The sequence below is a fragment of the Oryx dammah genome, unplaced genomic scaffold, assembly GCF_014754425.2.
Source record: "Oryx dammah isolate SB20612 unplaced genomic scaffold, SCBI_Odam_1.1 HiC_scaffold_8, whole genome shotgun sequence".
In the NCBI taxonomy this organism is placed as follows: Eukaryota; Metazoa; Chordata; class Mammalia; order Artiodactyla; family Bovidae; genus Oryx; species Oryx dammah.
Genome location: NW_024070192.1, coordinates 33,447,666 through 33,471,764, shown reverse-complemented (window position 1 = coordinate 33,471,764; position 24,099 = coordinate 33,447,666). Strand labels below are relative to the sequence as shown.

The 24,099-nt window shown below is 42.3% G+C and overlaps 1 protein-coding gene and 1 long non-coding RNA gene across 5 annotated transcripts in view; one reads left to right on the top strand and one right to left on the bottom strand.

Annotated features, from left to right (window-relative positions):
• The window catches only part of STX8 (syntaxin 8), a 199,266-nt gene that overhangs the window by 89,278 nt on the left and 85,889 nt on the right, over positions 1–24,099 (bottom strand). The window lies entirely within an intron of this gene.
• Positions 1,806–10,310, top strand: LOC120865989. Its single transcript, XR_005721574.1, has 3 exons — positions 1,806–2,476; positions 4,959–5,037; positions 9,888–10,310. It is a non-coding gene; the product is annotated as an uncharacterized LOC120865989 (long non-coding RNA).

Here is a 24,099-nt window from a genome sequence, read left to right as displayed (position 1 = left end):
TTCTAACAAAAGACACTGACCTGTGTGTACAGATGAGCTAACGGCCAACGGGCATAAATACAGAAGGAGCATCCTCTCCTCGTCCCTCACCCCTTCTGCGCTAGAAAAGAGAATTCTTTCCAGAAAAAGAGTAACCAGTTTCTTGAGGCTTCTCCTTTAAAAAAAACAAGATTCAAAAATACACTAAATCAATACACCATAACAGAGAGCCACAATGAGGGACTGACCTAAGTTACTACAAAGAGTGCTCCAGGTAGAGACACACTTGTCAAATTAAAAAACCACAGTGAAGCAGTTGGGAAGACTGTAATCTAAATAAAAGATTTAGTTGGAAAACAAACTGGAATAATCTCCCAGGAGTCACAGGAAAAGGTTCAAGAGGGCAAAACGTGGAAGAAAAAAATAAGAGGGGCAAAGATACAGGAAAGGAAGAAACAATACCCATGTAAATAATACATTTTCCTTTTAAACAAGAACCAGAGTCTCATCATATAATGATCAAAATGTCCAAGATCAAATCCAAAATCACTCAGCCTGTGAAGTACCAGAAAATCTCAAGATGCAAGAGAAAAGACAGCCCACAGACGCAATGCTGAGATAACACGGCCATTGGAATTATCTGACAAAAACTTTAAAGCAGTTAAAATAAAAATGACCTAACGAGTAAACGTGAACACTCTTGAATCAAATGAAGATATGGTTTCACCAAAAAGAAAAAAAAAAAAATTTTTTTTAAACCCCAGAAATCAGAAAAGAGCCAAATGTGAACTGTGAAGTTGAAAAATACAAGAAATCAGATTAGAAAAACTCATTGGATGGGCTCAATAGCACGGTGGAATACTACAGAAGTTCGTATGTATGATTCCATTTATATGACAGTCTCCAAAAGATAAAACTATGCTGATGGAGAACAGAGCAGCTGGTCACCACCAAGGGTGAGGGACAGGGGAGGGGACCAGCGGATGATGGAGCCGCTCTGGGTCCCCTGTGTGTGGCAGCGGTTAGACTCATCTATACATGTGTTAAAAGTACAGCACTACACAAGCATACATGGTTTTTCTGTAATGTTAACTGAAAAATTCAAATTAAACAAGACACAACGAACAAGAAGAGAAGGATAGGTAAAGGAGGGACAATATTAGAGAACGTCAGTATTTGAAGAGCAAGAGGAACAAAAACTAAAAGCAAAGGAGGAGGCAAGAACAAAAACAAAAACAAAACAACGCCCAGAAGAGAGTGCAGGCCCACACGGCAGCGCTTCAGGAAAGAAGGTGGCATCTACCGTGTCTGTGGACTGGCACAGTTCACTGCTGTGGGCTGTGCTGAGAGGCACTTTGGGTGCAGGAGGGAAGGGAAGAAAGGGGGCAATTTGCCTGATTTGCAGGACTGAGTGCAGCTCAAGCGTGGGCAAGAGAAGGCAGCCAGAAGACACTAGTCTGTCACTATTATCTGAAAGTTCCTATTATCTGAAACCAAAATGACAACTAATATTTACTAAAAACCTGCCAGGTGCTCTAAGTCACTGTTTTCTAATTTTGAGTAGTATCTAGTTTGTTTAGAAAATTTAGAAACTTCTTCTATACCCCACAGTATTAATATGTTTATTCTATTTAAATTATTTAACTATAAACATCAATGATATATTCTTTATGTTTATAGCTCTTCATTCCATAGCTCAAAAAATATAAATTCATATTAAAAATAGAAAACTAAAATTCTGTTTTAACGACCATTAATTTCATGCTGACAGAGGAAGCTTGTTTTGTGAGTAGTAAATTACTGCTTGAAACATGAAGATGATACAAACTAAAGTATAGGTCCTTTGGGGTTGTCCTGCTGTTCCTTATTCCAGCGGTGGAGACATCCTTTAGACACAGCACAGTGACAGCCTTTGGCCTTTTCTTGGAAGCAAATATATCATGACATATTAAGTATACTGTCTTTTTCTCACCAGCCAAGGACTTCTAAGACAATCACAAACATGAGCTAGAATTGCATGGCAAAACAATACATTAGTCATCCTGATAATCCCAGAAAATTCTTTTAATTTTTAAATATTAACAATAGTAGAGAAACATGAAATTTTAAGTCACTAAAAAAAAAAAAAAACACACAGAGCTCCGAGAAGATGCTATCAGTCCTAATTTGAAGACACGATGCTAAAAGCATAGCATCTTACGTAAGGCATTAAACAACTCTACAATAGGGCTAAAAATATAGACCTCACCCATTTTCCTAGCCCTTCAAGGAAAAAAAATGTACTTAAAAAAAAAAGTTAAGCCGTACCAGAATCTTTGCTATAGCAAATAAAGTGACAATAAAAATACACTTCCTATTATTTCATAAAACTGGAATCCTGGTGACAACGTGGCTCAGCTCTGACTAAATGATTTCAAAATAATCAACACGTTTTTGTGCACCTCGAATAAAAAGGCTACAGACTGTATGAATCCAATTACATGACATCCCGAAAAAGGTAAAACTATAAACAGAATACAATGATCCGTGTTGGCCAGGAGTTCGGGAGGAAGAGGAGAAGTGTGAACAGGAAAAGCAGAGAGGATTTTTAGGGAGTACAAAATTCTGTATGATATGTAATGATGGATATGCGACATCATGCATTTGTCGAGACGCACAGAACTTTACGACACAAAGAGTGAACCTTAAGGACTTCCCTGGTGGTCCAGTGGCTCCCAATGCAGGGGGCTTGGGTTCAGTATCTGGACAGGGAACTCGATCCCACGTGCTGCAACTAAGAGCTTGCATGATGCAACTCAAAATAGATCTCACTTGCTGTAACTAAAGATGCCGCACGCTGCAACTAAGATCTGGCACAGCCAAATAAATAAACAGTGAACCTTAATGAATGTAAACTAAAAAAAGAATCATGTAGGAGGCTGGGGATTCCAGGAAGGAAAATAGACTGTGATATAAGCATGTAGCTGTACTGTAAATGTAGGAAGCAACATCCCTTACTTGTAATCTACCCCGTTTCAGGGACGTTTTCCTAATATTCAGAAAGGAAAAGGGGACAGCAGAGCAAAAGTTCCAAGACTGTTTTGTTTTGCTTTGCTTTGTTTGAAGATGAGATCATTCAAGTTTTTCCTATAAATGTCTTCTAAACTATTGTTAAGTAAACGTTTATTACTTAGTACAATGAATATGTGAGTTCCTCGAGCCAAATCCATGACCCAGTTGAGTGTTTCTTTATGCTGTGTATACCTTGTAGTAACGTATGGCTTCTTGCATAGTAACGTATGGCTTCTTGCGTAGTCGGTGGAATTATTTAAATGCTATACAACTATGTAATCTTATTTTGTAACTGTTATAAAAATGTACCGTTCTTACTTGTTGTGATGCTGTATGTTGGTCATAATCATGATCATCTAATGTCACAACTTTGGTTGAGAATATAGCCTCCAACAGTGAGCCCAGGTCACTGCCAACATTTCCCCTCTTACAAGCGATTACAGGGAATTGTGGACATTTTTTACCTAGCTCCATTCTGTCACTTAAGCATCTAGACAGTCTCTCATGAAATATCTAGACCCAAACCATTAGACTTTTGCTCCCTTTGAGAAAGAGCCTACGTCTCAAATCCAGTAGGATCTGCCTGCCTGAGCAGTTACTTTTCCTCTTAGACTCAAAACTGCTAATAGGATCACATCCTTGTGCTTCCATATCTGCCCCAGCTGCTGAATATTCAGAGCATGTTGAAGTTTTTAGAACACAGTAAGAACAAAGCAGATAAGTCCAAAAAGAAAATGGAAGAGATGGAGAAAGTCTTAAACATCATTCTTTGGTTCTTGCTCTGAGAGCTCAACAAAAAGAGACAAGCTTTTTATGAAATCCATAAAGTGGCATTACTTCTAAGTTAGGGCTTCCATTCCTGTTTCAGTCTGATTTCCTATAAATGAGTTCTAAAAATACTTATGATGAGGGTAATAGAGTTTTAATGTACTGTAGTCATTTATTATCTCATCCAATCCTCCTGACAATCCTGGAAGATAGACAGGGAAACAGAGTATTTTATAGATGTCCAAACAGGCCCAAACAGATTATGCAACTTGTCTAAGTTACCTTATGAATAAGCAGTAGGACAAGGAGACGGGTCTCTGCATTTCAATTCAAAAGCTTTGCTTGGTAGCTCATGCCTCCTATGTCTCAAATTTCAGGTCTATGTCTACCTCCAGACTAAACAGAGTCTGCATTTTTCCCATTCCAGAGGAACATCACCTTGATTTCTCTGCATGTCCCTTTCTCATAGAAGATATCTGATGAAGCCCAGAGAGTGGGTTAAGACATAGAGTCTGAGAGATCTGGTGCCATGACACCTATCAGTCAGAAAAGTGAAGTTAACCACACACTCTTGTTTTAAAAGAAACAACTTGAAGAAACACATTTCCCCTTTAGAAGAGAACATTCCTCCTTTGCAAAAAAAGTTACCTCCCTTTATTCCAACCAGTTTTCACACTCTGGATCTATCTGAAGCGTGTGTCTCCATTTTTAAAGCGGGGTGTAAAGGTTCTAGGCAGGTACCTACAGACAGGTCACCTGGAGCCACGGTTCGTCCATGTATCTTTGCAATAGATTATACATGCATTTTAAATAAACTTTGTGTTTTATTTTATATGTATGTTTAAACTCTCCAAGTACAAGAAAGAAATTCAAGGGCAAAGTCCTTTATGAAGCACAAAACAACTAAAAATTGGGGGTGGGCGAGTCCCATCAATTACAGAACTGCTGAAAATGGAAAACGCCCCAATTTTACACAATATGTTGATAGATGCTGCATTCTATTTTATTCTTGGAGCAAATGAAACAAGCACACACACCTCCTTAGAGAGTTAGAAGGTCATGCATCTATAAAACTATACCAAGGTAGAATAGAAACTTTCAGAAAATAAGAAAGTTTTCAGAAATTAGGACAGCAATAACAGTTCTGATTCCTGTTACAGTAGCTGGGACAGACGAAGATAGCTACCGACAGAATTTGTCCATATTGAAAGGAATTTCACGATTCTGTCGGCCGTGGAGGTGAGGGGCAGATGAAAAAGCATCAGGAAAGACAACTAAGTAAACAAACAAACAAACAAAGAGGCAATTAGTGACTTTAGAGGAAAAGGATATAATCAAATAATGTCTAATTCTGGTTCCCACCGTGGGTGGCTCCGTCATGAACGTTTATGTAGTCACGATTCCATCAACACTGATTTAACAAAAATGTGTGAGCAACGGGGAAGAGGGGAAGTGTGTATGTACGGGGTTGCTGTGGGTTAAATTAACATCTTCCTTAGGAGGAAGTCGACAGGGACTAAGATTGAAAACATAAAGAAACAGGAGCGAGAGCGAATTACTTTGAAATATAGATATTGTACTACAGAGATTGACACACAAATCACTAAGACAACTAGAAGCGATGCCTCTGGCTGATAAAACTTTGAGGAGAGGAGGACTGATGGGGAAAAGACTTGCTTCTCCTAAGCCTTCTAATTTTCATTTTTTTTTAAATTCTGATTTTTTAATCAAAATATATTACTTTAAAAAATATATATATATTACTTTAGTAAAAATAAAAAATCAAATTAAAAAAATTAAGTCCAAAGAACTTTAAATAAGTAACACTACAGATGAATACGACAAAATTTCAGGTCTTGGAAACACTGCTTAGGCAAAGAAGAACCCCTGGAGGGTTTTCGCAAGCAAGTGACATGATCAGAATTGTACTCCACAGAGAGATTTTTTCAGATAGAAAAAAACAAAGGATAGACTGACAGAAGGATAGTTTTAAGGTAAAAAAGAGAATGAGAAAAAAACAAAGGACAGATTGTCAGAGAATTTTTTTTTTTTTTTTTTGGCTGCATAGTGCACCATATGGGATCTTAGTTTCCCATCCAGGGATTGAACCCTTGCCCCCTGAAGGGGAAGCATGGAGTCTTAACCACTGGACCACCAGCGAGTCCCTGTCAGAGAATTTTAAGGTAAAAAAAAGAGTGAGGAATTCCTAGTGGATACCACACTGAGCTGAGGAGACAGCACACCAGGTGGGACGATCAGGAGGGTATGTAGTGACCACTACAAGGACGCTTCAATCTTTTTCTATCTGGTCGTTCTGACTATAAATTAGCATTCGACACAAGGAAGGGATGAACCAGTCCAGTAGATGTAAATATTGTAGTCTTTCCTAGAGCATACTCTCATATGAGGACAAAGAACCACCTAGGGTTATGAATCAGTCTTTCAGGAGATTTTACCCAGGGTGGATTTTAACCATGTCCCAATCAGACCACCCTTGAAAGCTGACCGTCAAGGTCCCGGGCTTCAAGGCCTGAGGGACCAAACCTTGAAAGTAACAATGCTTGGTTAAAAATCGCAAAGCCACACTTACTTATATACCCTTTCACACACCAGGCTTCTGGCCTCTGTGTTTAGGGATAGAGACTAAAGAACATCAGGTCAACTACCCCACCTCCCCTTCTTTATAGCATGACTGCAAACAGATGCACCAGAGAAAACCAGGCAATGTTTCTGGACTCCAGGAAGACTCACGACTGAAGAACCAAAGCTATTATCTCCTGTGATGAATCAATCAAAAGTGACTTTTTATTTCCCAAAACAGTCTTTCGGTGGTGGAGGGAGGGGACCCTAAGAAGGCTCAGGAGACCCAGGGCTTCTGAGAAATAAGAATATACCGAGAAGAACAAGAGTCATACCTATGCAACAAGCCACCAATTAGAAATCAAAGTCAAGGCTAGGTACCAAACCCCCAAAGTACACCCTAGTACTACGTAGAACCTGGCTACTCCAAGTGTGGCCCTCAGGCCAGCAGCCAGAGCATCATTTCCTGGGAAATTAACAGACCTGCAGAAGCTCGGGTCCCACCTCACAACTAATGAATCCAAATCTGCATTTTAACAAGACCCTCAGGTGATCACTTCTGCCTATTTCAAGCCTGGGAAGCAATGAGGAAGACAGACGGAGGAGTCCTTCTGGCTCTATGTTCCCCATGGTTCCCCAGCTGGTGCTGGACATGTGGAAACTGAATAATCATCCAGGTGTCTAAACCTGCCCAGGCAGCTATGGAGATGTGTTCAGAGTGAAAGTGGTAAAGAGGACCCAGCAACCTAGGTCTCTTCTAAGAAATGCACCAATTCCAGGCCACTAAATTATTTCTCAAGTGCAGGATTTGAGAGCAAAAAAAAAATAAAAATCCACAAGCATGAACCACAGATTTCCCTTTATAGCTGCCTCTTTTATTTAAACAAAAAATGCTAAACATTAATTTTAGTTGTACTTAATTGAATAATTTCTCGGGGGAATAGTTCAGGGAGAGTTTAAAACTGCCTGCTTCCAAAAGCCATTACAAATTGGCATATACTTTAATGTCACCCTGCCAACCCAAACAGCGCACTTCAATGCCCTTGGGGCCGCCCTCGCTCCAGATGTGTTCGGAACTCCTAAGTAATAGAATGCAGGCAAAAGCCATATTTACACGGAGCAGTATTTTGAATATCCTTTTCCAATTATCTAGAATGAGATAATAGATCCCTAATTGGAAGCACTGAGGGAAGGAAAACCGGGTCCGTGGTTTCTCTCCAGCGAATGCTTTTTATTAGGAAAAACTAAGAAGAGTTTTACGAGAGTCAAAGAGAATCCCCTTTGCCACATTTAATCTGAACAGCTACGAAACAAGAAACTGTCCCATGATTTCCCTTAATTAACTGGCTGATTTTTAAAAGACTGATCTTGTCTTTTCCTGTGAAATGCAGACCCAGAAGGATTGGGGTTGGGGGAGGAAGTGAAAGAAATCCAGAAAACACTTTGGCAAGAGAACAGACCCAAGTGGTTGGTGCGAAGGTGCTGCTCCCCGCCCGCCTCCCCAAACCCATCCCACCCAAATACCTTCAGTTCTGTTTCACGTTTGCCTGAAGGGCATACACTCTGAACTTCCCTTGTATTGTGACTAATAATGGTCATAACAACGCTGCCAGGTAAGCCATCATTGTTTATTCCAGATTTGTAAATGCCCATTCCAAATCAGATTTATTGATAAGGAATCATCTTTTTATTCTCCAATGTAAAGCAGGTACCAATCAAAATGAAGTGCTGTGTCAACAGTTTACACTTCTTGTTAAAATGCAACTGTCAACCCTTGTGTTGTTGCTTAGTCACTAAGTCGTGTCTGACTCTTATGCCTGGAGCCCACCAGGCTCCTCTGTCCATGGGGTTTCCCAGGCAAGAAGACTGTGGCTGTTGCCATTTCCTTCTCCAGGGGATCTTCCCAACCCAGGGACTGAACCCACATCTCCTGCCTTGGTGGGCGAATTCTTTACCACTGAGCCACTGGTGATATAATACAGGTACATTTAGAATTCAAGTGGAAGTCAAGTGTATTTTTGTACAGGTGGGCATACCGTCCGACTCCAGGGGCACTCTGGCCCCCTTACAGCATTGAACGCTGTTCCACGCCACGTGATTGAGGCGCACTCAGTTACTGAAGTTGTCTGTTTTCACAGATGTCACAGCGAAGCCGTCTGAAAACAGCATAGCAGCTGTTCCTGGTTGTTAGTGAGATGCACTTGGAAACCCTGTTCCCTAAAATGTTCAGAATTGGAAAAGGTTTTCTAAATATAAATTAATTACCAAATTCCATGTGTTGACAAGCAAACACTCTCATGTTTATGCTTCAACTTGACAAGGGAAACTGAAAAGAAACAAAGCCCATGTATGGTATTTACTTCATTTACATTTTCTCCTACAATGTTTAAAAACATTTTTATCGTGAAAGGCCACATACAAAGAGAAAAAGGCCACTGACTTACATGGACAGTTTAACAAACAGCTACAAAGCAAAAACTACCACCTTCACACATTCACATACAACGATAGCCACCGACCTTGGAAAAATGCGAAGTCTCTCATTCAACCAGGCAACGGACAAACTATATGCCAGGCACTGTCTGATGTGCAAATTTAAACACTTTAGCTAGTATTACTTGCTAGCATATTTCTTCAAATAACTAGCACAAAGTCCTTACATGTTACCTACCCCGAGTTTCAAAGAAAATAAATATATAACTTTATCATGTGGACAAGGGGTATTTTCCCCCAATAAATCTACACTAGAGGTCTGTGCTCTTGGTAAGCTTGATAATATATCACTTCTGAAAGGACCACGAGAAAGGGCTTGGTGGTCAGTAACACCCAGATGTGAACTTTTCTCTCTGACCTACTCGAGCCGTGAATGATGGGCCCAGCGCCCCTCCGATTCACCCCTCAAGTCAGGCTTGTTCCTCCAGAACAAAGGCATCCCCACTTGGGAACCACTTAGAACTTTCCCAAGCACCTTGCAAAGGGTCTTATTTTTCATACTGTGTCTAGATCTGAAAAAAAGCATTTGTTCCGGTAGAAAGACACTGAAATCCCTGGTTGCAAGACGAATGTTCTCTTAACCCTAAGAAAGCCTTAATCCCTGGCTTTGCTTTAAGAGGAATAGTTCTATCTTATTAATCACAAAGGTCTCAAGCTAACTTGGTTTGTGCACTTCTCAGAAGCGGTTCAGCTGTTTTCAAATTGCACACCAGAAAATTCCTATGTTACACGGTCCCGGATAATCAATGTTAAAACAATATATATAACCACATCGCCTTCTCCCTGGGTTCCATTTCTGTTGGAAAAGAGGGAGAAATTTAAGCCAGGACTGTAACTGAAGCCAAAAATCTACAAACTGGGGCTCACAGGATGATTCATTAGAATGGAGAAAGGAAAAACGGAAACTTTACTAATGAGGTGGATTTAATCTCTAGCTTTTCTAGTTTCTAACCCTGTTCCTTTTTATGGCTGAGTAGTACTCCACTGCACACACTATAATCTGTTTCTCTAACTAGAGCTGCTGGTGCACTACAGCTGCAGAGGCAAGTAGTTACAAGAGACTGGGTGGCCTGCTGCAAAGCTGAAAATGTGACCTGGCTCTTTCAGAGAAAAAAACTTGCCAGCCCCTGGATTACACATGCCCTGACCTTTAGAAGAAGTAATCTGGAGAATCAGCTTGTTCGCGGTCACTGCAGCGCTGTACGGAACAGAAAAATGCTGGAAACAAAATGTCGATCGTTAGAGGACTAGTGTGATCATGGTGAGCCCTTATTACGTTATACCACACACCCCCTCAGAAGAATCAGAAAAATGTGTCCATGCCACTAGGATAAGACCTCTGGGTTTGATTAGGTTAAAAGGCAAAGAATTACAGTATGCTGAGCATCCCCTCCTATTTTTTAGTTTACATGCATTTTATTTTTAGGCAACCTACATGACATGTTCCCCCCACACCCCGCCCCCCAAAAAACAATACCTCTGGCTCCAGGGGAGGAGAGGGGAGGACAAATTGAGAGAGTGGCACTGAAACATGTACATTACCACAGGTTATTTATAGGTTATATATATATATATATACACACACACATGTATATGTATATATCTCTGTATAAAACTTCTGAGAATCACAGGAAACTCTCAGTTACCACAGTACACCTTTCTGTACTGTGTGAAATTTCCAACCTTTTACTTACATTTACCATCATTGTCAAAAGATGTTAACTAAATGAGGCAACTAAGGTCCATTTATTTATATCATTTTTATTCTTTATAAATCAGTATATACATGTAATAATGAAAGAGCAATCAAATGAATAAGATGCTTTAAACAGGAAATTTTTCTAAAAAATCCAAACAAAATACTACTTTAAAACATGACAAACTATTTTTTTTTTAATGAAATGTCACTTTTTTCTTCCTTTACAAGTCAGTGACCCTCCAAAGAAAAAAGAAAAAAACCCTTCCTACAGGTTGGGTTTTTATATCCCAGGAAGCTAGATGCTGCAAGAGATGATCTTTGCAGATGCCGTCTGTGTCAGTCACGGATGAGTTTCGATCCAGGTTTTCCACTTATTGTTATTGAAAAGCACATCGTGTATGTCGGACACAGGACCACTGCAAATCATCTACGGCCACCGAGCTTGGGACAGCAGTGACCCGGGCTTCCGCACACAGCTCAGCCCTGACAGGTGGGCTGGCAGGGTTTATCTCTGAACACTGACGCGCCCTAAACGTTTTCCAGATGTGCTGACCTCATAAAACCGCCACCTACCACAGCTGTGAAAGAAGTGCACCAAGCCTGTATTCTTCCCATCCCTACAGCCATGCCTCCTGGGCTCCTGGGCTGGGTAGCCCTCTACTTGCTGAAGATAACTGGGTGCCAGGCCTGAGCCTAGACAAGAGAACAATGAACAGAGGAGCTCAGCGGCGGGGCATTTTTGCACCTGCCATGTCCTGGCTGCTTGTGCCCTGGTGCTGGGAGCCTGTGCCATGCTTATTCTGGAGGATTTTAGCTTGTGCTTTGTTCTGGATCTTTGCAAAATGGGGGCTGTGCTTGGTTTCCCAGCCAGTCTGCTCCCCTCGGTCAGGTCCTCATAACTTGATGCTGAAGCTCCCTGCCAACTATTAACCTACTACAGATGCCAAGACTGCACACGGAGACCAACACTGCACTCCCCCTGCCTCCCAGGATCTCTGTGCCCGGTGCCTCCTATTACAGGCCTCGAGCTGAGTGGCCAACCTTCTCTTGGCTCACAGCTAGAGGCTCCTTTCCCCTCTCACAATGAAATTCCTTCTCCCTTCTCCCTCTGGGTCAGGCCTGGCTGATCACGGATCAAGTCCTAATGCCAGTACCAGCTTGCTCACAGAAGCATTCTGGACAGCTCACTAGGGCTCCATATATACTTCTGGTGTATCTTCTGCCAAGTTACAAATAAAATCAGGAACCAACTCCACCTGGATAACAGTCTCTTTCTATCTGCTGAGTCTGCACAAGGCACTTTGTATCTCTTTCTAAAGATGCAAAGATGTGATAGTCCTCTTCCCTTAAGAAGGTGAGGAGATTCAGCAGAGAAAACAAATTCAGAAACAACTGTAAATGACCCAACACAAAGCATACTCTAGGACAGGAGAGAGGAACGAAGTGCCACTGGGTATAAAGGATGAAGATCATCTCAGGGCGGAAAGTGCAGGAAGGGATCCACGGATGAGGCAGCATCTGGGCTTGATACTGATGGATGAGCTGGATTTCTATGCGGTGGGATGGAGGCCATCGTTTCTAAGGAACTCTGAAGACTAGACTAGGAGAAAGTCTATTTTTCAAATCCCATGTATAAGTAATGAGCGAATCTGGCCTCTTGTCAATATGTTCTTTCTAATCAGCCAGCTTTCTGTCTGAAATGCTCTATCATCCCAAGTTGTGCAGAGGAAAACAATATCTCTTAGGGGAGTTGGCATTCAACCTTTTACAAAATCTCCAAACTTAATTTATCACACACTCCCCCATCTGGGTTCTTTCTTTTCAATAGCCTAATTAACCATATTTCATAGATGCATTGTATTTTTAAATTATGAACACTTTAATATCTGTATGATAAATGCCATGATTCCTCCACCTGTCATGAAAACAAAGATGTGCACCTGAAATGGGGCGGGGAGGGGAGGGGACTCTACACTTAATAATTGCATTTAATAATGATAATAGCTGCCAGCTAAACATTACCACCTAAAGGTTTTCACAGCGAAAAGTAAACCATTTTTCAAAACGTCATTACCATCCATTATGATCAGACTTTTAAATTTATTAAGCTGTTACCTTCAGTAATACTTGCAAAAATAATTGCAGTGCAGGATTTCATTGTTCCTTCTGGTTAAGTGACAGGCAAATGGTACAGCTTCGCGAGCTCTACTAAGCCCGGAAGCCTCCCTGAGATGGTGTGCTGATACCATCAGCCCAGATCCCCAGCATCACCTGGTGATAAGAGGTCAGCCCCTGCAGGAAGGCTCATACACAACCCCCAAGGGCCTGCACATCTCTGGACAAGTCAGTCTCAATCTCTGCCCCTCCCTCGTGGGCTTTCCTTGTGGCTCAGCTGGTAAAGAATCTGCTTGCAATATGGGAGACCTGGGTTTGATCCCTGGGTGGGGAACATCCCCTGGAGAAGCGACAGGCAGGCACACTCACGCACGTGTGTGCACGCACACACACACACACAGTGCATGCGCGTGCATACACACACCCCTGAAATACAGCTTCAAGGTCTCAGGCTTCATCCTGTAATACTTGTTACCACTCTCAAGCAGGATCAGGCAGCCACTGAAATCCACCCTGAGCAGAATGCAGACAAGCTGTCATTTAAGTTGATAAAATGCCAGAAGCGCCTCATATTCTGAATTTTGACATTCCAAAAGATTTCTCCTATGCTAGTAAAGAACTGGGGAGGAAGATATCTATTCTCTGAAGATTTTCAGAAGTTGCGACCTGAGAAAACAAAATAACGCAATGTAAGTGATGTCTTGATGTGAGGAGCTGGGAAGGTTGTCTGAAATTCCTATTTTATCACTAATTGCCTTCTAATGTCTGTGACGTTCACAACTCCCTTCAGCTTCCCTAAGTTCCAGTGTCCTGTTTTCTCCTCTCTCACTGGTGCTGGAAGGTGAGGGTTGTTTTCTAGAGGCTTGCAGGCATTCATCAACTTGCAGAGTGAATGAATTCCCAAAGTATATTAGCAGATTGGTTGCACAGAAGTCAAGGACACCCACAGAGATAATGCAGCTAAGGCAGACCTGTTCCCAGGCAGCCCACAGGCTTACGTTCACCACATCTCAAGAGGAACAGTACTAATCCCGCCATACTTGATCGGCAGGTACAATGGTCTTGACCTGCGTCTACTTGAAATGCCAGGAACAAACCTTCCCAGTGTGGCAGTGGTGGTCACCTGGTATAAGACTCGCCCACCAAAGAAGCAGGACAAAGTCCATGTGGGTATTTCTGCTATAATGTGATAGGCACGTTCCTGAAAAACCTTGCATCCTGCAAAATCACCCTCTAAAAATGACAGGGGTGGGACTTCCCTGGTGGTCCAGTGCTTCCCCGGTGGTCCAGTGCAATGCAGGGGACTTGGGTTCGATCCCTGGTCAGGGAACTAAGATCCTGCATGCCTCGGAACAACTAGGTCTGCGCGCTGCAACTACTGAGCCCGTGTGCCACAGCTAGAGAGTCCATGTGCTGCCACAAAAGACCGTGCAGGATGCAACTGACACCCAGCACAACCAAATAAATATTTACTCGTAAGCTCTTTGGCAAGGAAAACAAACACCATATGTAGAAATCTGAGAAATAAAAAATGTTGGGTAAGAAATGGAAAATTAAAAAATAATAACAACAACAGGATAGATGGTGGGAAACACCACTGGGGCAGACCCCCTGAAACCTATGTCACTTTGTAACCAGAGCACAACCAAGAAGGAGAATGAACGCCTGGAGAGATGAGCTGGCCAGCCCATGGGAGCAGCTCGGCCATGGCCGGGGCTGCCTCGGGGATGTTGAACCCATGCAGGACAACTGAGTGCTGAGGCTGGCTTGAGGACACAGTGAAGCCTGGAGCCGGGGGGTACCCCTGCCAGGAGCTCAGAGTCCTTCAAGGCTCGGGAGGTGCCCTTCCTGAGGGAGGGGGTCCTGAGTGCAGGTGCTCATTATTTTCTGAAAATTGACTCGAGAGGCGCCCGCAGCCTGTGAGGGCTCTAAACCTTCTTGTCGAAGGCTGTGATTCTACGCCTGCAATCCCTGCTCCTCTGGCCAAAGAAAAACTGCCTCTGAACCCATCCGTCCTCCAGGGTGGACTGACCTCGCTCCTCTCCTCTTCAACTGAGCAAACCTGTGTTATGGATCCATGTACTGGAGCAGAGCGGCTGTACCCCTAGGGCCAGGGATGCACCGATCCCCGGAGCGCTCCTCCTGGTTGGGGAAGGACCTTTCTTAGGTTGGCCATTTCTGGAACCCTCTGCATAGGGGAAGAGGGGGAAGCCATTCTTTGGGAGGTAAATTCCCTCCACGTCCATGCCAATTCAGGGAATGTTTCTGCCTTCTTACTTGGTCATCAGAAGTGAGTCTTCATCTCAAAGCATGTGAATCCCTGGGCAGATGAGCCTGATTTCCAGACCAACCTGTCCCATCAAAATATAATATAAGCCCCAAAGGCAATTCACATCAAAAAAAAAAAAAAAAAAAAAGCAGCCACATTAGCAAAGTAAAAAGAAACAGAAATATACTTAATAGTACATTTTACACAGTGATATGTAAAAAATAATTGTAATTTCAATGTAATCAATGTAAAAACTATTCACAAGATACTGTGCCTTTTCTTTGTATCCAAGCTTCAAAATTCAGTGTTATTTTTGCTCACATAGCACATCTCAGTTAAGACTAGTCACATACAAAGTGCTCAACGGTCACATGTGGCCAGTGGCCACTGCATTGGACATCACAGTTCTAACTTGATGCTCTGTTAACAGTAAAGTATCATATTTCTAAAGATACAGAAAAAAAAAAAAACAAAGAAAAATAAACAAAAAAATGTTTTAAAGAACATATTTCTAAAGATAGATAATTTAGATAACTAAAAGAATATACAACCCATTGAGGCACAAAAGTGTTTTTCAAGTTCATATTCTTTTTTTTTTTCTGGCTGTGCCAAAAGGCTTGCGGGATCTTAGTTCCCCAACAAGGGGTTAAACCTATGTGCCCTGCAGTAGAAGTGTGGAGTCTTAACCACTGGACTGCCAGGGAATTCCCTCACGTTCACACTCTTACATCCTGGGAAATTACTTTTCACTTGTGAGTTTCAATGTACCAGTCCTTATTTACCTCAAATATTCAGTTAACCAAAACATTCTACTCTTGATACACAGATTTTTGTTTTTTAACAGCCCCACTGAGATATAATTTATAAACTGTAAATTCATCTTTTTAAAAGGTACAATTCAGTGGGTTTTGGTATATCCCACTGTTCATTTTCTTAAACTGGCAAAACATGGATAACAAAATATTTGCCACATTTAACCATTTTTAGGGTTACAATTTGGTGGCAATAACTGTATTTCACAATGTGAGAAAACTTTCACTACTATCTACTTCTAAAACTTTTTCATCACCTGAAACAGAAACTCTGTGCAACACCTTGAAGGCAGCTTTCCTCTCAGTTTTACTGAGAAAACTGTTAAGGCCAAGTTAAGAGTGAACAGGTGAACAGCAATACTAATGGCAAACACGCTGGCATGACCACCACAGTGTTAGAGAGCCAGGAGTGCCGCAGGAATTTCCCAGCATCCTCCCTGCCTTCCCCACTCTGTAGCTGAGAAGTTCCTAAGCTAACACCAAGTTTCCCCAAGAGTTCCGTAAGGTTGTGAGCACCTCAGCTCACAGCCTGCCCCTCAACTCACTCTCCTGGTTTTCTAACAATAACATCAAACATGTTAAAGGTGCCACAGCTGTAATGGATGAGAGGCATACAACCCCATCCTAATTTTAAGTTAAAAACAAAGCTCTGAAGAAACAAAACTCAAATTTTAATGCTTTTCTTGAACATCTGCTGCAAGCAAGGAAACATTGCTTTAGATCACTTTTTTCACCAAAAGAATTTTTTTTTTAAGTTCAAGGAAAAATAAAGAAGTTCCAATTGATTTTTTATAAGTTTTATGATGGTAAAACGAGATGTGGAGAAAACATGTCAGAGTGCTGAACGGAGGTAATTAATTCCAGTATAACCTTCTCACATAAGGCCAGTGCTTGCAAGCAGATGTGTTGGCTAAATATTTCAGGTCAATCTGAGCACATTATTGAGAGTAACCTTCCATTCCTCAGAAGAGTCTGGCATGCAGCTTGCAACCTACGGCAAACAGCTAGGACGAGAGGAAAACTGGAATTTAACATCTCCTGATTTCCATTCTCCATTTATTTCCAAACCTTTGCATCAAAATGGCGGGGACAGGATGAGGGGGTAATGCCCCCACAGTCACACCTACGCCATGGTAAGTATTAGCCACTAAAATACAAAATGAGGATGCAATTTTAAACCCAGTTACCACAAATGTGCTTTGGGAACTTTCACCTTGTTTCTCATAAACTAGAAAGTGTACTTCGCGTTCCTTTTGATTTCTAATGACCGACGCATTTAAACTATTAACATTTCATTTCCAACACGTGTCCGATTCAGAGCGAGCAGCTGGACTATTTATTTTGCTAGCTGGTGATAGAATTAAATACAGAGTCTTTGAAAACATTTACAAGCTTTCCCTCTAACCTTCTGTGTACTTTCCAAATGAGACTACTTTGATTTTTATTAGCTAAAAGTTTACATACTGCAATACTAACACTGTTACCTTCAGAATAAATTGTTTATAGCTCAGGTGCGGTTTTAAACATTTGCCTCCCTGGAATACTCTTGAGAGGGAGGAGGAGAAACATGGAACTCGTTCACTCTGGATTAACAATTTTACTTTGGGAGTCAAACAATATTCGGGCCACACAGATATGGATGCAGTCAGGGAAACCACTTGTAAAAAAAAAAAAGAGAGAGAGAGAGAGAGTGCTAGTCCTTTACAAAACCACGGGTTTCCTTCACAAGCTCCCAAGGCTTTATAATCACAGAGCCACTATCCTCATGGGGGGTCTCAGAACGTGCGAGGTTTTTTCCTTGACACTAGCATTTGACGCTAGAAAACAAGGCATAAGCTTAGACTCAGGACCAATCTGGGTTCAAGGCATGACTCCTTTGCATATTAGCTACACAGTTTTGAGGGTGTTTTGTTTTTTTTTTTTTTTGCTTTTAACCTTATGAAAGACTTATTTAGAATACTTAAATATACATTTAGAATACCCAACTCAATAAGAAGGCAAACAATTCAACTGAAAACAACAAAAAAACTTGACAGCCACTTCACAGAAGATATGCGAATAGCCAAAAAAAAAAAAAAAAAAACACCACACACAAGACATCTTTTGTGTCATGGGGGAAATGCAAATGAAAGCCACAATGAGGTACCACCAGACACCCACCAGAATGGCTACAACTGCAGATACTGAGTGTTGGCAAGGATCTGAGGCAGGTGGAACTGCTGTACAAGCCTGGTGGGGATGAAGCGGTACAACCAGTGTTAGCTACACAGTCTCAACCAAATCATTTAACCCAAGGCGTCATCTCTGCAAATGAAGGGGAAAACCCAAGACAGTGACTACTTGGGGGTTCCATGGTGGTCAAGCGGCTGAGACTGCACACTCCCAGTGCAGGACCCCGGTTCCACCCCTGGTCAGGGAACTAGATACCACACGCTGCATTTAGAGATGCTGCAGCTAAAAGATCTGGCACACTGCAATGAGTACTGAAGACTGCGTGCCGCAGGTAAGACCTGGCACAGCTAGCTAGCTGAATGAACGAATGGGTATTTTAAAAATAAAATGGGGGAAAACCCAAAACGGTGAGTATTTTAGTCAGTACAGGGAGTCGTTGCCGGGGCCCAAAGAAAACTGCCAGTGGGGCCAAGTTTTACGAAGAAGATGACGTCTGTACTAGGACCGTGTCCTTTAGCTAAGAAAGGCAGGCACCACACCACGGGCGGAGGGAACAACGTGTGAGAGGGCAGAGGCGTGACGTGGACTGCTGCGGCCACTGCGGGTGTCCACAGGTGAGGCTGCCCGGGGCATGGGATGGGCTGTAGTTTGCCAGCCTCTCAAAGTGGCTATTTTATCCTAAATGTGACAAGGAACCACTAGAGATTTTTTTAGCAGGAAAATAATATGCTTACATTTGCTTTTAAGAAGCTAATTCGGCAGCAGGGGGAAGTGGACTGGAAGACAGACAGACTTGCGGGGCAGGAAAACCTGCTGGGCTGCCCTTGTCTTCTCAAAAGGGAGAAGATGAGCCTCAGAGGAAAGCAGAGACGGCAGAGGTGGGAAGGAAAGGTATTAGGGCCAGTTTCAGAGGAGAAACTGACTGAATTTAGTGACTGGCTGCAGATGTCTAACCCTGAAGATATGCTGGATGGTGACACCAATAACCAAGACAGAATGGAAGGAGTGGAAGAGGTTTGTTGGGGAGGAAGACGGATTGTACTGCAGACATACTGCATCAGAAGCACCTTCTTTGGTGAAGACTCTGGGTGAAGTTGGAAATGTGGGTCTAGCATTGCAGGGAAAGAGAGACTGAAACAAGCTTGGCGCCTTTGCAAGGCAGAAGGTCCAAGAGTGGATGACGGTATAGATTTAACCAATCAGAATAGAGAAGAGCTCAACGAGAGCATGCAGAGTAAGAGAACCAAAGACAGGGCACTGAAGAGGCCAGGACTCAAGTGATGGTTATCTTTAAGAATAAGTATGTTCTTAATTATATGCTCCCTTCTATCCTTATTTACTGGCATTGTGAGAACACACTGTCTCCCCAAGTTGATTAAGAACATAATGCTTCCTACGCACTGCCTAAAGAGCACCCAAGAACACCAACAGGTATGTAAAAGACACTTATGGAAACAGAAGACACTTACACACAGTTGAAGAAAATTAGGCTTGGATTAAAAGGGGCCTTAAATACGGACCTAAGGAATTTTAATGTCATCCATCAGATAGTAAGAAAATGAAGTTTTCTGAGTATTGAAGTTATGCAACAAAAATAGTATCTTTAAAAGATTTATGAGGCAGTGGTACACGGAGTGGAGGAAAAAGAGAGATTCTGCAGCAATGGAACTCATTAGGAATTAACTGTGGGAACTGAGCCACTGGTCCTGGGAGAACACCAGAGCCAAATGGGATTATCATCCATCCAGTTAACTGCACAGAACGACATGCATGGGTCCCAAAATGTGTCTCTTAAAACATATCTGCCTCTGACTTGCCAAAAAAGAGACCGCTACAATAAACCCAAGGACTGCATGAAAGGTTAACAAGAATGGAAGACAAGGCCAAGATAACTGTTTGGTTGTAAAAGTGGAAAGAGACCTGGTACACACGTGTGTAACAAGAAGAGGGAGTCGGCACTGAAAATGATTATGATTTTGAAAAACATCCACACACACACACATCTGTTGAGGAGGGTAAGAGCATCAGCCTGCTTAGGACAGAATCTAGACTCTCTGTGCTACGCAGGTTTTAATTGTCAGGATAACAATTATGACGGCGATGTACACAATACGGTGGATGATGAAGAACTGTCTGAAAAGTCTGAGAGCTGAAAGATGTTTGGCCTATGTCACCGTGGTCGAGCTCTGGGATGTGAGGGTACATACGGGTGGATTTGCGAAAGAAAAAGCCAGCATTGTATGGACGCTGCCTCCCCCCACCAGCTGTTCCTCCCCCAAGTTAGCAGAAATGAAACGCACTCTCTGGGCAAGATATTATTGATTCACATTTTTCAAGCGCTGATTCCTGGTTTGGATATAGAGCTGAGGTCAGAATTCTTGGGTCCTCTTCCAGCCAAACCGATTTTAGGACAGGCGAGCAAACACAGAACGCTCCTCTGTGCAATAAATATGAAAATACTTAACCTCCCCGGGGTATTAGGCAGCATAAATCATGTCTGTAAAGGCCCGTGAAAAGTGTTCGAGGTTGAAGAATACAATGAGGCCACTACGACGGCTCTGCACTGAATTTTGTGCAGATAGCTGTACTATTAACCTAATGAGTTTTATGGTTTTGAAGGTATTCCTCAATAGCTACATATCAGGTTGCTTAAGGACTCCATGACTCACTCATCGGTCTAAAAGCGCTACAGACGCCAACATTGATCGGCTGGCTCAAAATGGCTAGTTTCTTTCCTTATTTTTTTTTTTTTTAAGTACTTCTTTAGAGGAGCCATTAACAAGAGGATTCACTCGTCAGGGCCTCAAATGACTTGCAGCTGGGAGATTCAATTGCAAGCCTGGATTCATGCATAAGGTATTTAAGATTGCAAGGAAGGGGTGTGGGGAGAAAGGGGCCCCACGGGGAGAGTAAGAGGGAGGGGATTACCCTTTAATTGCTTCATTAACGAACAAATAAAACTGTATGAGTCTGACAACTCAGCCTTTTCAGCGCGCATCAGGGCTGGCTTGTAAATATTAAGTACAAGTTATAAAAATCACAGCTCAACAACTACTCTCCATGAGTTTACACGAGACCTCAATAGTTGGTTACACCTGTTACACAGGTAAAGTAGCTCTTGTACCCCTTAAGAAAGATTAAGCCAATTAATGCCATGTCTGTTAGACCTTGGCCTTGTATTGAGGAGAAATCAGTTCCGGCTTCCCCATTTCATATTCTCTCTAAACCTTTTTGCTGTCAATCAAAGAAACTCAGCTAGAAGAGCTCTGAGTTACCACTTTGGGGAAAGTCCGGCCACTTGCCCAGCCTACGAATTTTCTCTCTAATGTCCCAGCTTTCTTTTCACCTGCAACCACTGCAGTGATTCTGATTCCCTTATATCATCAGAAAGTGCTTCCTAATGTATAAACCATAGCTGGTGTCCTCAGGTCCTGGGTCTGGAATCTGGAGTAGACTAAAAACAAGTCTGATTCTATTTTTAAAAGTTGACAATGCCTCCTTTACAATTCACTTCTTCCACCCTTAAATACCTGGGCCCTTGCACATCAAAGTGTGATCCAGGAACTGATAGTTTTGGCATCTCTGGAAGCCTGTCAGAGATGCAGTTTCTCAGGCCCCACCCCAGACCTCCGGACTGGAAATCTGAATTTTAACAGGATTCCTAGGTAATTCACATGCATGTTCAGGTTGAGTACCTGCTGCCTTAGCCCAGGGGTTGGTCAACATTATCTGCAATGGGACAGATGGTAAATAATTTAGGCTCTGCAGGCTCTACACGTCTCTGTCGGAATCACTCAATTCTGCTGTTAACAGCACAAAAGCAACCACAAACAAGCAAGGCTATATTCAAAATAAAAAAGACTTTACAGACGTTGAACTTCATATAATGTTCATGTCATGAAATAGCATTCTACTTTTGGGTCTTTATGACCATTTGAAAATATTAAATAATATAAAAACCTACACTGTTAAGGGGCTTCCCTCTTGGCTCAGACAGTAAAGAATCCTCCTGCAATGCAGAAGACTGGTTTAATCCCTGGGTCAGGAAGATCCTCTGGAAAAGGGACTGGCAACCCACTCCAGTATTCTTGTCTGGAGAATTTCACGGACAGAGGAGTCTGGCAGGCTGTGGTCCATGGGGTTGCAAAGAGTCGGACACAACTGAGCAACTAACATTTTCACTTTTCACTATACTCTTAGCTTGTGTACTGCGCAAAAACAGGCAGTGGGCCTTAATTTGCTGAGCTCTGCTCTATGCCCTGATGCTTTGCAAGACATTATTTGCCAATTCTGCAACTCTAGGTAATGCATTTCAATTCCTTAATGTGACATGCATAACAATCAACAAAATGAATGATTTTTCAACAATACAAAGTAGAGCAAGACGGTTCTTTCTTTTGAGTCTAATACGGTATTCGTTTTAATGCAGGCCAATGCGTAACACAATATTTTAACTTAGCAATATACAACAGGGAGGATAAAAGCTTTTTATCATTCTGCAAGATGCGCTTTTATCTTCAATGACTGTATCCTCTCCATGCTATAATAAATAATTGATGGTTCCTATCACTACTGTACTTTCTTCCACATAAATTCTGTAATTTTATCAGGAAAGCACTGCCGATATGCCTTCCTGATGGGTTGAGAGGGAGGTCTGGAGACAGAATGTATTGCTATACAGTACCATGAAAGAAAAATTCTCACTAAGGTGTCCCTAAGTGTTTGTGAAAAATAAAAAAAACACATGATAAATAAAAGGTGTTCTGTTATTAAGTTCCACTCCACAAGAGAGTTTTCAAACCTTGGTCAGAATGGGTAAGGGAAAGCTGGAGGTTACATATGCTGGTGACAAAAACTAGCCCATGTCCAGAACTGTGGAAAACCTCACTAAGAAGGAGACAGACAGAAGGGACCTCTGGAAGGAGAGAGTTCAGAGTTACCTTCACAATCTAGTGGCTTCCCAACCTGAGTTGCTCCATGAGATTCTTATGAGTTGGGAATATTCACATTCAGATAGTTAAATCAACTACTGAAAGCAGCTATAGGGTCTTGGATTCTTTACTCTTTGCCAAAACAGAACTAAAGACTGATTCGCTCATTCATCAAGTGTCTTACTGGGCACCTACCTGGGGGTATGCAGAGAGCACAAAGATGGGCACACACAGTCTCTACCTGAAAGGAACTTGAAATCCAGCAATGTGGTACCATCTGCTTCGGTTGCACGTGGAATGAGCTACTGGAAGGCACCGTTAAGTGCACCTAGAACAGCTGCTGACTGAACTGGAAATCCCTGCAATGCCTCAAGGAGGATGGCCCAGCTGAGCGTCAATTTGAAGCCAAAGTGATCTCTACTCTTTCCAGAGTTCCCTTCCTTTTATCCCATCTACCTCTTTTTTTTTTTTTTTTTCTTTTTGGCTGTGCCATGTGGCATGTGAAATCTTAGTTCCCCAACCAGGGATCGAATCAGAGCCCCCGGCATTGGAAGTGCAGAATCTTAACCACTGGACCACCAGGTAAGTCTCCCATCTACCTTATTTTCACGAGCTCCTCCAGGGGTCTGGAGAGCCCTACTCTCTATTGAGAGATGAGACACCCCACCTACCCTATATGCATGCACAAACCCCATTCCTTCTTTATACTTTTGCACTAATGACCAGAGGATCTGTTAATGCAGTGGGCTAACATGATCACAGTCAAGAAAGAACAATAGTATGCAGAAGACGTAAGAGATGTGGGTTTGATCCCTGGGTCAGGAAGATCCCCTGGAGGGCATGGCAACCCACTCCATGCCTGGAGAAACCCACGGACAGAGGAGCCTGACAGGCTACAGTCCACAGGGTCCCAAAGAGTCGGACACGACTGAAGTGACTCAGCACACACACTCATGTGTGTGTTACTAACTCCCTCCACAGTGAACTTGAAGAATGCGTGCGTGGGTGCTCAGTCGTGTCTGACTCTTTGAACTTGAAGTTTTCAAAAGTTCACAACTACTAACACCCATTGTGTGTTTCAATTAGTACAGATTCCATGCAATTATTTCCAGCCTAGACCCAGTCAGTCCACTTTAATTAGTAATAATAAAAACCTCAGTTAAAAGTTTTGTAGCAATTTTCATAGCATTAGCACAATGCTGTCTTCACCTGGAGCCTGGGGAAGTTAAT